Raw genomic sequence first — 12599 nt, 5'->3', positions numbered from 1 at the left:
GGGGGCAGGCGGCAAGGTTCGTAGTCAGGATGGATAGCAGAAGTTCAGGTACACAGGCTTTGGACACACTAAACGCTTTCACTGGCACAAGGCAACAAGATCCGGCAAGGGAGTGCATGGGAGGAGATCAGATATAGCCAGGGAGCAGGTGGAAGCCAATTAAGCTAATTGGGCCAGGCACCAATCATTGGTGCACTGGCCCTTTAAGTCTCAGAGAGCTGGCGCGCGCGCGCCCTAGAGAGCGGAGCCGCGCGCGCCAGCACATGACAGCAGGGGACCGGGACGGGTAAGTGACCTGGGATGCGATCGCGAGCGGGCGCGTCCCGCTGTGCGAATCGCATCCCCGACGGCCATGACAGTGCAGCGCTCCCGGTCAGCGGGACTGACCGGGGAGCTGCAGGGAGAAAGACGCCGTGAGCGCTCCGGGGAGGAGCGGGGACCCGGAGCGCTAGGCGTAACATGTAGTCACTTATTTCATTGTGTATTCTCCTCACTATAGAGAAGACATCACCTGTAGTCACTTATTTCATTGTGTATTCTCCTCACTATAGAGAAGACGTCACCTGTAATCACTGATATCATTGTGTATTCTCCTCACTATAGAGAAGAGGTCATCTGTAATCACTGATATCATTGTGTATTCTCCTCACTATAGAGAAGAGGTCATCTGTAATCACTGATATCATTGTGTATTCTCCTCACTATAGAGAAGAGGTCATCTGTAATCACTGATATCATTGTGTATTCTCCTCACTCCTCACATACTTAAGGTCATACTGGGAGCTGTAGTTTTAAATGGTAAAAACTTTTTTAGCACTTTCCCATTCTGTGGCAATTGGTATATTTGATTATTATACTGGAAATAATTTTCTGCAACATGCTACAGCGCGGGCATCACAACATGCTAAAAAAATCAGGGCCTATATCCCCTTTTTGTTATGCTTTTGCAAATATTCCTCCAGTTGCTATTTAAACGTCTGCACAGACTCTAATAAGATCATATCCACAGGCAGAGGATTCCACATCCTTATTGTTCTTTCCTTTGCCTTAGACAAAATCTCCTTTCTTCCAGTATAAAAGTTGCTGAATTGCCCATAGCAACCAATCAGATCACTTCTTTCATTTTTGAAAAGGCCTCTGGAAAATGAAAGAAGCGATCTGATTGGTTGCTATGGTTAACTCAGCAATTTTTCCTCTGGACACTAACATATTTTCAGCTATCCTGGTAATTTAACCCCTTAAGGACCAGGCCATTTTACACCTTAGGACCAGAGCGTTTTTTGCACATCTGACCACTGTCACTTTAAGCATTAATAACTCTAAGACGCTTTTACCTATCATTCTGATTCCAAGATTGTTTTTTCGTGACATATTCTACTTTATGTTATTGGTAAAATTTTGTCGATACTTGCATCGTTTCTTAGTGAAAAATTCCAAAATTTGATGAAAAAATTGAAAATTTTGCATTTTTCTAACTTTGAAACTCTCTGCTTGTAAGGAAAAAAAAATTCACTAAAATGTGTGTTTCCCCCCCAAATTTCACATTTTTGCAAGCGTTAATAGCAGAAAATACCCCCCAAAATGTGTAACTCCATCTCTTCTGAGTATGGAGGTACCCCATAAATTGACCTGAAGCGCACTACGGGCAAACTACAATGCTCAGAAGAGAGGGAGTCATATTTGGCTTTTTGAGAGCAAATTTTGCTCGGGGGGCATGTCGCATTTAGGAAGCCCCTATGGTGCCAGGACAGCAAAATAACCCCCACATGGCATACCATTTTGGAAACTAAACCCCTTGAGGAATGTAACAAGGGGTACAGTGAGCATTTACCCCCCACTGGTGTCTGTCAGATCTTTGGAACAGTGGGCTGTACAAAATTTTTAATTTGCGCAGCCCACTGTTCCAAAGATCTGTCAGACACCAGTGGGGGGTAAATTCTCACTGCACCCCTCATTACATTCCGTGAGGGGTGTAGTTTCCGAAATAGGGTCACATGTGGGGTTTTGTTTTTTTTGCGTTTGTCAAAACCGCTGTAACAATCAGCCACCCCTGTGCAAATCACCTCAAATGTACATGGCGCACTCTCCCTTCTGGGCCTTGTTGTGCGCCCCCAGAGCACTTTGCGCCCACATATGGGGTATCTCCGTACTCGGGAGAAATTGCATTACAAATTTTGGGGGGCGTTTTTCCCTTTTACCTCTTGTCAAAATGAAAAGTATGGGGCAACACCAGCATGTTAGTGTAAAAAAATTTTTTTTTTACACTAACATGCTGGTGTAGACCCCCAACTTCACCTTTTCATGAGGGGTGAAAGGAGAAAATACCCCCCAAAATTTGTTAAGAAATTTCTCCCGAGTACGGTGATACCCCATATGTGACCCTAAACTGTTGCCTTGAAATACGACAGGGCTCCAAAGTGAGAGCGCCATGCGCATTTGAGGCCTAAATTAGGGACTTGCATAGGGGTGGACATAGGGGTATTCTACGCCAGTGATTCCCAAACAGGGTGCCTCCAGCTGTTGCAAAACTCCCAGCATGCCTGGACAGTCAACGGCTGTCCGGCAATACTGGGAGTTGTTGTTTTGCAACAGCTGGAGGCTCCATTTTAGAAACAGTGGCGTACCAGACGCTTTCATTTTTATTGGGGAGGGGGGCTGTGTAGGGGTATGTGTATATGTAGTGTTTTTTTACTTTTTATTTTATTTTGTGTTAGTGTAGTGTAGTGTTTTTAGGGTACAGTCACATGGGCGGGGGGGTTACAGCGAGTTTGAGCTGCCGTGCAAAATTTGCTGCATCTCAAACTTGCAGCCTGATACTCACTGTAAGCCCCCTGCCCATGTGAGTGTACCCTGTACATTCACAGGGGGGGGGGGGGGGGACCTCCAGCTGTTGCAAAACTACAACTCCCAGCATGCACAGTCCATCAGTGCATGCTGGTAGTTATAGTTTTGCAACAGCTGGAGGCACACGGGTTGGGAAACACTGAGTTAGGAAACAGACAATGTTTCCCAACCAGTGTGCCTCCAGTTGTTGCAAAACCACAACTCTCAGCATTCTCAGGCATGCTGGGAGTAGTAGTTCGGCAACATCTTTAGAGCTAGATGTTGCCGAACTACAACTCCCAGCATGCTTGGAGTTGTAGTTTTGCAACATCTGGAGGACTAGTTTGCAGACCACTAATACAGTGGTTCCCAATCTGTGCCCTTCCAGATGTTGCAAAACTACAACCCCCAGTATGCCAAAACTGTCCAGGCATGCTGGGAGTTGTAGTTCTGCAACATCTGAAGGGCCAGATGTTACAGCACTACAACTCCCAGCATGCCTGGACAGTAAGGGTATGCTGAGGATGTGTAGTTTTGCAACATCTGGAAGGGCACAGTGGTCTCCAAACTGTGGACCTCCAGATGTTGCAAAACTGCAACTCCCAGCATGCCCAGACGCCAAGGGCTGTCTGGGCATGCTGGGAGTTGTAGTTTACAGGGTCCCTTTACAGCAATGCATGTCGCTTTACGGCGACGTGCATTGCTGTAAAGGGCCCGACCGCGGCTGAAGATCTACTCACCTGTCGCCGCCGCCGCCAGGATCCGGGTCTTCAGGGACGAGGTAAGTACCGGGGCCGGACCCCAGCACTCCCCCGTCCCCCTCCCGTCCTCTCCGGACTTCAAGGGGCCAGGCAGGACGGGAGGAAGTAACCGCCCCCCCTCCTGCGATTGGTGGGTTAACTAACCGACAGATCTCAGGGTATAGGAGGAGGGGGCCGGCTTGCCACCTCGCTCCGATACTTCAGCACGGTCCTGACTGTCTGTGACAACCGGGATCATGCGAAATTACCGGGCGGTCGGGTCCCAGAGACCAATCAGCCCGGTATCACCGCAGATCGCAAGGGCGATTTCCCTACATGGCCCCCCTCGGCGTTTGCCCTGGATGCCTGATGAAGGATTTCAGCAGGGATCCGGTTCCGATCTCTGCCCGGCGAGCGGCAGAGACCGGAAAATGCCAGGACGTTGTGGAACGTCATTGGTCCTTAAAGCCCAGGGTGCCATGACGTTCCACAACTTCATTGGTCCTTAAGAGGTTAATGTGCATAAAACATGTGACTGTTGCGCTTTATTTGTGTTAAGAAAAATTACTTTGTGTTGCATTTTCATTTTATATATTCCGATAAAAAGGCCCATCAAAATCTTCAGCACCGGCCCCTGATGCTCTTAATCCGGCCCTGCTTGTGTCTGATACCAAAGTTACCCTACGGCAGTGTTTACCAAACAGGGTGCCTCCAGCTGTTGACAAACTCCAAGCATGCCCTTTGTCTGTCCGTGCATGCTAGAAGTTACGGTGGCGGATGAACAGGTATCTTCCGGAGACCACGGACCCCCGGGGTGGTATACACACTCTCTGCCTGTATATAACAACTTTACTGTATGGCTCCCTCTACTGGTTTATTGGGAAACCATCACCCATCCTGAACAAGTTATACAGGACATACAGCAAAGTTCTTATATACAGTGTGTATACCATCCTGGGGGTCCGCAGCCTCCAATATATACCCATTCATCCCCCACCAAAACCTCCTCCTCATGTAATCTTCTTACTACTGGGGTGACACACTGTAACAAACCTCCTCCTCATGTAATCTCCTTACTACTGGGGTGACACACTGTAACAAACCTCCCCCTCATGTAATCTCCTTACTACTGGGGTGAAACACTGTAACAAACCTCCTCATGTAATCTCCTTACTACTGGGGTGACACACTGTAACAAACCTCCTCCTCATGTAATCTCCTTACTACTGGGGTGACACACTGTAACAAACCTCCTCCTCATGTAATCTCCTTACTACTTGGGTGACACACTGTAACACACCTCCTCCTCATGTAATCTCCTTACTACTGGGGTGACACACTGTAACAAACCTCCTCCTCATGTAATTTCCTTACTACTGGGGTGACACACTGTAACAAACCTCCTCCTCGTGTAATCTCCTTACTACTGGGGTGACACACTGTAACAAACCTCCTCCTCATGTAATCTCCTTACTACTGGGGTGACACACTGTAACAAACCTCCTCCTCATGTAATCTCCTTACTACTGGGGTGACACACTGTAACAAACCTCCTCCTCATGTAATCTCCTTACTACTGGGGTGACACACTGTAACAAACCTCCTCCTCATGTAATCTCCTTACTACTGGGGTGACACACTGTAACAAACCTCTTCCTCATGTAATCTCCTTACTACTGGGGTGACACACTGTAACAAACCTCCTCCTCATGTAATCTCCTTACTACTGGGGTGACACACTGTAACAAACCTCCTCCTCATGTAATCTCCTTACTACTGGGGTGACACACTGTAACAAACCTCCTCCTCATGTAATCTCCTTACTACTGGGGTGACACTGTAACAAACCTCCTCCTCATGTAATATCCTTACTACTGGGATGACACACTGTAACAAACCTCCTCCTCATGTAATCTCCTTACTACTGGGGTAACACACTGTAACAAACCTCCTCCTGATGTAATCTCCTTACTACTGGGGTGACACACTGTAACAAACTTCCTCCTCATGTAATCTCCTTACTACTGGGGTGACACACTGTAACAAACCTCCTCCCCATGTAATCTCCTTACTACTGGGGTGACACACTGTAACAAATCTCCTCCCCATGTAATCTCCTTACTACTGGGGTGACACACTGTAACAAACCTCCCTATGTAATCTCCTTACTACTGGGGTGACACACTGTAACAAACCTCCTCCCCATGTAATCTCCTTACTACTGGGGTGACACACTGTAACAACCCTCCTCCTCATGTAATCTCCATACTACTGGGGTGACACACTGTAACAAACCTCCTCCTCATGTAATCTCCTTACTACTGGGGTGACACACTGTAACAAACCTCCTCCTCATGTAATCTCCTTACTACTGGGGTGACACACTGTAACAAACCCCCTCCTCATGTAATCACATTACTACTGGGGTGACACACTGTAACAAACCTCCTCCTCATGTAATCTCCTTACTACTGGGGTGACACACTGCAACAAACCCCCTCCTCATGTAATCACATTACTACTGGGGTGACACACTGTAACAAACCCCCTCCTCATGTAATCTCCTTACTACTGGGGTGACACACTGTAACAAACCTCCTCCTCATGTAATCTCCTTACTACTGGGGTGACACACTGTAACAAACCCCCTCCTCATGTAATCTCCTTACTACTGGGGTGACACACTGTAACAAACCCCCTCCTCATGTAATCTCCTTACTACTGGAGTGACACACTGTAACAAACCTCCTCCTCATGTAATCTCCTTACTACTGGGGTGACACACTGTAACAAACCCCCTCCTCATGTAATCTCCTTACTACTGGGGTGACACACTGTAACAAACCTCCTCCTCATGTAATCTCCATACTACTGGGGTGACACACTGTAACAAACCTCCTTCTTATGTAATCTCCTTACTACTGGGGTGACACACTGTAACAATCCTCCTCATGTAATCTCCTTACTACTGGGGTGACACACTGTAACAAACCTCCTCCTCATGTAATCTTACTATTGGGGTGACACACTGTAACAAACCTCCTCCTCATGTAATCTCCTTACTACTGGGGTGACACACTGTAACAAACCTCTTCCTCATGTAATCTCCTTACTACTGGGGTGACACACTGTAACAAACCTCCTCCTCATGCAATCTCCTTACTACTGGAGTGACACACTGTAACAAACCTCCTCCTCATGTAATCTCCTTACTACTGGGGTGACACACTGTAACAAACCTCCTCCTCATGTAATCTCCTTACTACTGGGGTGACACACTGTAACAAACCTCCTTCTCATGCAATCTCCTTACTACTGGGGTGACACACTGTAACAAACCTCCTCCTCATGTAATCTCCTTACTACTGGGGTGACACACTGTAACAAACCTCCTTCTCATGTAATCTCCTTACTACTGGGGTGACACACTGTAACAAACCTCCTCCACATGTAATCTCCTTACTACTGGGGTGACACACTGTAACAAACCTCCTCCTCATGTAATCTCCTTACTACTGGTGTGACACACTGTAACAAACCTCCTCCCCATGTAATCTCCTTACTACTGGGGTGACACACTGTAACAAACCTCCTCCTCATGTAATCTCCTTACTACTGGGGTGACACACTGTAACAAACCTCCTCCTCATGTAATCTCCTTACAACTGGGGTGACACACTGTAACAAACCTCCTCCTCATGTAATCTCCTTACTACTGGGGTGACACACTGTAACAAACCTCTTCCTCATGTAATCTCCTTACTACTGGGGTGACACACTGTAACAAACCTCCTCCTCATGTAATCTCCTTACTACTGGGGTGACACTGTAACAAACCTCCTCCTCATGTAATATCCTTACTACTGGGATGACACACTGTAACAAACCTCCTCCTCATGTAATCTCCTTACTACTGGGGTAACACACTGTAACAAACCTCCTCCTCATGTAATCTCCTTACTACTGGGGTGACACACTGTAACAAACTTCCTCCTCATGTAATCTCCTTACTACTGGGGTGACACACTGTAACAAACCTCCTCCCCATGTAATCTCCTTACTACTGGGGTGACACTGTAACAAACCTCCTCCTCATGTAATATCCTTACTACTGGGATGACACACTGTAACAAACCTCCTCCTCATGTAATCTCCTTACTACTGGGGTAACACACTGTAACAAACCTCCTCCTCATGTAATCTCCTTACTACTGGGGTGACACACTGTAACAAACTTCCTCCTCATGTAATCTCCTTACTACTGGGGTGACACACTGTAACAAACCTCCTCCCCATGTAATCTCCTTACTACTGGGGTGACACACTGTAACAAATCTCCTCCCCATGTAATCTCCTTACTACTGGGGTGACACACTGTAACAAACCTCCTCCTCATGTAATCTCCTTACTACTGGGGTGACACACTGTAACAAACCTCCTCCTCATGTAATCTCCTTACTACTGGGGTGACACACTGTAACAAACCTCCTCCTCATGTAATCTCCTTACTACTGGGGTGACACACTGTAACAAACCTCCCCCTCATGTAATCTCCTTACTACTGGGGTGAAACACTGTAACAAACCTCCTCATGTAATCTCCTTACTACTGGGGTGACACACTGTAACAAACCTCCTCCTCATGTAATCTCCTTACTACTGGGGTGACACACTGTAACAAACCTCCTCCTCATGTAATCTCCTTACTACTTGGGTGACACACTGTAACACACCTCCTCCTCATGTAATCTCCTTACTACTGGGGTGACACACTGTAACAAACCTCCTCCTCATGTAATCTCCTTACTACTGGGGTGACACACTGTAACAAACCTCCTCCTCATGTAATTTCCTTACTACTGGGGTGACACACTGTAACAAACCTCCTCCTCGTGTAATCTCCTTACTACTGGGGTGACACACTGTAACAAACCTCCTCCTCATGTAATCTCCTTACTACTGGGGTGACACACTGTAACAAACCTCCTCCTCATGTAATCTCCTTACTACTGGGGTGACACACTGTAACAAACCTCCTCCTCATGTAATCTCCTTACTACTGGGGTGACACACTGTAACAAACCTCCTCCTCATGTAATCTCCTTACTACTGGGGTGACACACTGTAACAAACCTCTTCCTCATGTAATCTCCTTACTACTGGGGTAACACACTGTAACAAACCTCCTCCTGATGTAATCTCCTTACTACTGGGGTGACACACTGTAACAAACTTCCTCCTCATGTAATCTCCTTACTACTGGGGTGACACACTGTAACAAACCTCCTCCCCATGTAATCTCCTTACTACTGGGGTGACACACTGTAACAAATCTCCTCCCCATGTAATCTCCTTACTACTGGGGTGACACACTGTAACAAACCTCCCCATGTAATCTCCTTACTACTGGGGTGACACACTGTAACAAACCTCCTCCCCATGTAATCTCCTTACTACTGGGGTGACACACTGTAACAAACCTCCTCCTCATGTAATCTCCATACTACTGGGGTGACACACTGTAACAAACCTCCTCCTCATGTAATCTCCTTACTACTGGGGTGACACACTGTAACAAACCTCCTCCTCATGTAATCTCCTTACTACTGGGGTGACACACTGTAACAAACCCCCTCCTCATGTAATCACATTACTACTGGGGTGACACACTGTAACAAACCTCCTCCTCATGTAATCTCCTTACTACTGGGGTGACACACTGCAACAAACCCCCTCCTCATGTAATCACATTACTACTGGGGTGACACACTGTAACAAACCCCCTCCTCATGTAATCTCCTTACTACTGGGGTGACACACTGTAACAAACCTCCTCCTCATGTAATCTCCTTACTACTGGGGTGACACACTGTAACAAACCCCCTCCTCATGTAATCTCCTTACTACTGGGGTGACACACTGTAACAAACCCCCTCCTCATGTAATCTCCTTACTACTGGAGTGACACACTGTAACAAACCTCCTCCTCATGTAATCTCCTTACTACTGGGGTGACACACTGTAACAAACCCCCTCCTCATGTAATCTCCTTACTACTGGGGTGACACACTGTAACAAACCTCCTCCTCATGTAATCTCCATACTACTGGGGTGACACACTGTAACAAACCTCCTTCTTATGTAATCTCCTTACTACTGGGGTGACACACTGTAACAATCCTCCTCATGTAATCTCCTTACTACTGGGGTGACACACTGTAACAAACCTCCTCCTCATGTAATCTTACTATTGGGGTGACACACTGTAACAAACCTCCTCCTCATGTAATCTCCTTACTACTGGGGTGACACACTGTAACAAACCTCTTCCTCATGTAATCTCCTTACTACTGGGGTGACACACTGTAACAAACCTCCTCCTCATGCAATCTCCTTACTACTGGAGTGACACACTGTAACAAACCTCCTCCTCATGTAATCTCCTTACTACTGGGGTGACACACTGTAACAAACCTCCTCCTCATGTAATCTCCTTACTACTGGGGTGACACACTGTAACAAACCTCCTTCTCATGCAATCTCCTTACTACTGGGGTGACACACTGTAACAAACCTCCTCCTCATGTAATCTCCTTACTACTGGGGTGACACACTGTAACAAACCTCCTTCTCATGTAATCTCCTTACTACTGGGGTGACACACTGTAACAAACCTCCTCCACATGTAATCTCCTTACTACTGGGGTGACACACTGTAACAAACCTCCTCCTCATGTAATCTCCTTACTACTGGTGTGACACACTGTAACAAACCTCCTCCCCATGTAATCTCCTTACTACTGGGGTGACACACTGTAACAAACCTCCTCCTCATGTAATCTCCTTACTACTGGGGTGACACACTGTAACAAACCTCCTCCTCATGTAATCTCCTTACAACTGGGGTGACACACTGTAACAAACCTCCTCCTCATGTAATCTCCTTACTACTGGGGTGACACACTGTAACAAACCTCTTCCTCATGTAATCTCCTTACTACTGGGGTGACACACTGTAACAAACCTCCTCCTCATGTAATCTCCTTACTACTGGGGTGACACTGTAACAAACCTCCTCCTCATGTAATATCCTTACTACTGGGATGACACACTGTAACAAACCTCCTCCTCATGTAATCTCCTTACTACTGGGGTAACACACTGTAACAAACCTCCTCCTCATGTAATCTCCTTACTACTGGGGTGACACACTGTAACAAACTTCCTCCTCATGTAATCTCCTTACTACTGGGGTGACACACTGTAACAAACCTCCTCCCCATGTAATCTCCTTACTACTGGGGTGACACTGTAACAAACCTCCTCCTCATGTAATATCCTTACTACTGGGATGACACACTGTAACAAACCTCCTCCTCATGTAATCTCCTTACTACTGGGGTAACACACTGTAACAAACCTCCTCCTCATGTAATCTCCTTACTACTGGGGTGACACACTGTAACAAACTTCCTCCTCATGTAATCTCCTTACTACTGGGGTGACACACTGTAACAAACCTCCTCCCCATGTAATCTCCTTACTACTGGGGTGACACACTGTAACAAATCTCCTCCCCATGTAATCTCCTTACTACTGGGGTGACACACTGTAACAAACCTCCCCATGTAATCTCCTTACTACTGGGGTGACACACTGTAACAAACCTCCTCCCCATGTAATCTCCTTACTACTGGGGTGACACACTGTAACAAACCTCCTCCTCATGTAATCTCCATACTACTGGGGTGACACACTGTAACAAACCTCCTCCTCATGTAATCTCCTTATTACTGGGGTGACACACTGTAACAAACCTCCTCCTCATGTAATCTCCTTACTACTGGGGTGACACACTGTAACAAACCCCCTCCTCATGTAATCACATTACTACTGGGGTGACACACTGTAACAAACCTCCTCCTCATGTAATCTCCTTACTACTGGGGTGACACACTGCAACAAACCCCCTCCTCATGTAATCACATTACTACTGGGGTGACACACTGTAACAAACCCCCTCCTCATGTAATCTCCTTACTACTGGGGTGACACACTGTAACAAACCTCCTCCTCATGTAATCTCCTTACTACTGGGGTGACACACTGTAACAAACCCCCTCCTCATGTAATCTCCTTACTACTGGGGTGACACACTGTAACAAACCCCCTCCTCATGTAATCTCCTTACTACTGGAGTGACACACTGTAACAAACCTCCTCCTCATGTAATCTCCTTACTACTGGGGTGACACACTGTAACAAACCCCCTCCTCATGTAATCTCCTTACTACTGGGGTGACACACTGTAACAAACCTCCTCCTCATGTAATCTCCATACTACTGGGGTGACACACTGTAACAAACCTCCTCCTCATGTAATCTCCTTACTACTGGGGTGACACACTGTAACAAACCTCTTCCTCATGTAATCTCCTTACTACTGGGGTGACACACTGTAACAAACCTCCTCCTCATGCAATCTCCTTACTACTGGGGTGACACACTGTAACAAACCTCCTCCTCATGTAATCTCCTTACTACTGGGGTGACACACTGTAACAAACCTCCTCATCATGTAATCTCCTCACTACTGGGGTGACACACTGTAACAAACCCCCTCCTCATGTAATCTCCTTACTACTGGGGTGACACACTGTAACAAACCTCCTCCTCATGTAATCTCCATACTACTGGGGTGACACACTGTAACAAACCTCCTCCTCATGTAATCTCCTTACTACTGGGGTGACACACTGTAACAAACCTCTTCCTCATGTAATCTCCTTACTACTGGGGTGACACACTGTAACAAACCTCCTCCTCATGCAATCTCCTTACTACTGGGGTGACACACTGTAACAAACCTCCTCCTCATGTAATCTCCTTACTACTGGGGTGACACACTGTAACAAACCTCCTCCCCATGTAATCTCCTTACTACTGGGGTGACACACTGTAACAAACCTCCTCCTCATGTAATCTCCTTACTACTGGTGTGACACACTGTAACAAACCTCCTCCCCATGTAATCTCC

General features: G+C 46.6%; 1 protein-coding gene across 3 annotated transcripts in view; it reads left to right on the top strand.

The window, feature by feature from the left end:
- LOC130340503 (oocyte zinc finger protein XlCOF22-like) overlaps positions 1–12599 on the top strand; it is a 71763-nt gene that overhangs the window by 43556 nt on the left and 15608 nt on the right. The gene's annotated exons all lie outside the window — the stretch shown is intronic.

Source organism: Hyla sarda, unplaced genomic scaffold, assembly GCF_029499605.1.
Source record: "Hyla sarda isolate aHylSar1 unplaced genomic scaffold, aHylSar1.hap1 scaffold_595, whole genome shotgun sequence".
Classification (NCBI taxonomy): domain Eukaryota; kingdom Metazoa; phylum Chordata; class Amphibia; order Anura; family Hylidae; genus Hyla; species Hyla sarda.
Note: the sequence above shows the minus strand (reverse complement) of the source record. Positions and strands in the feature narration are given on the sequence as shown.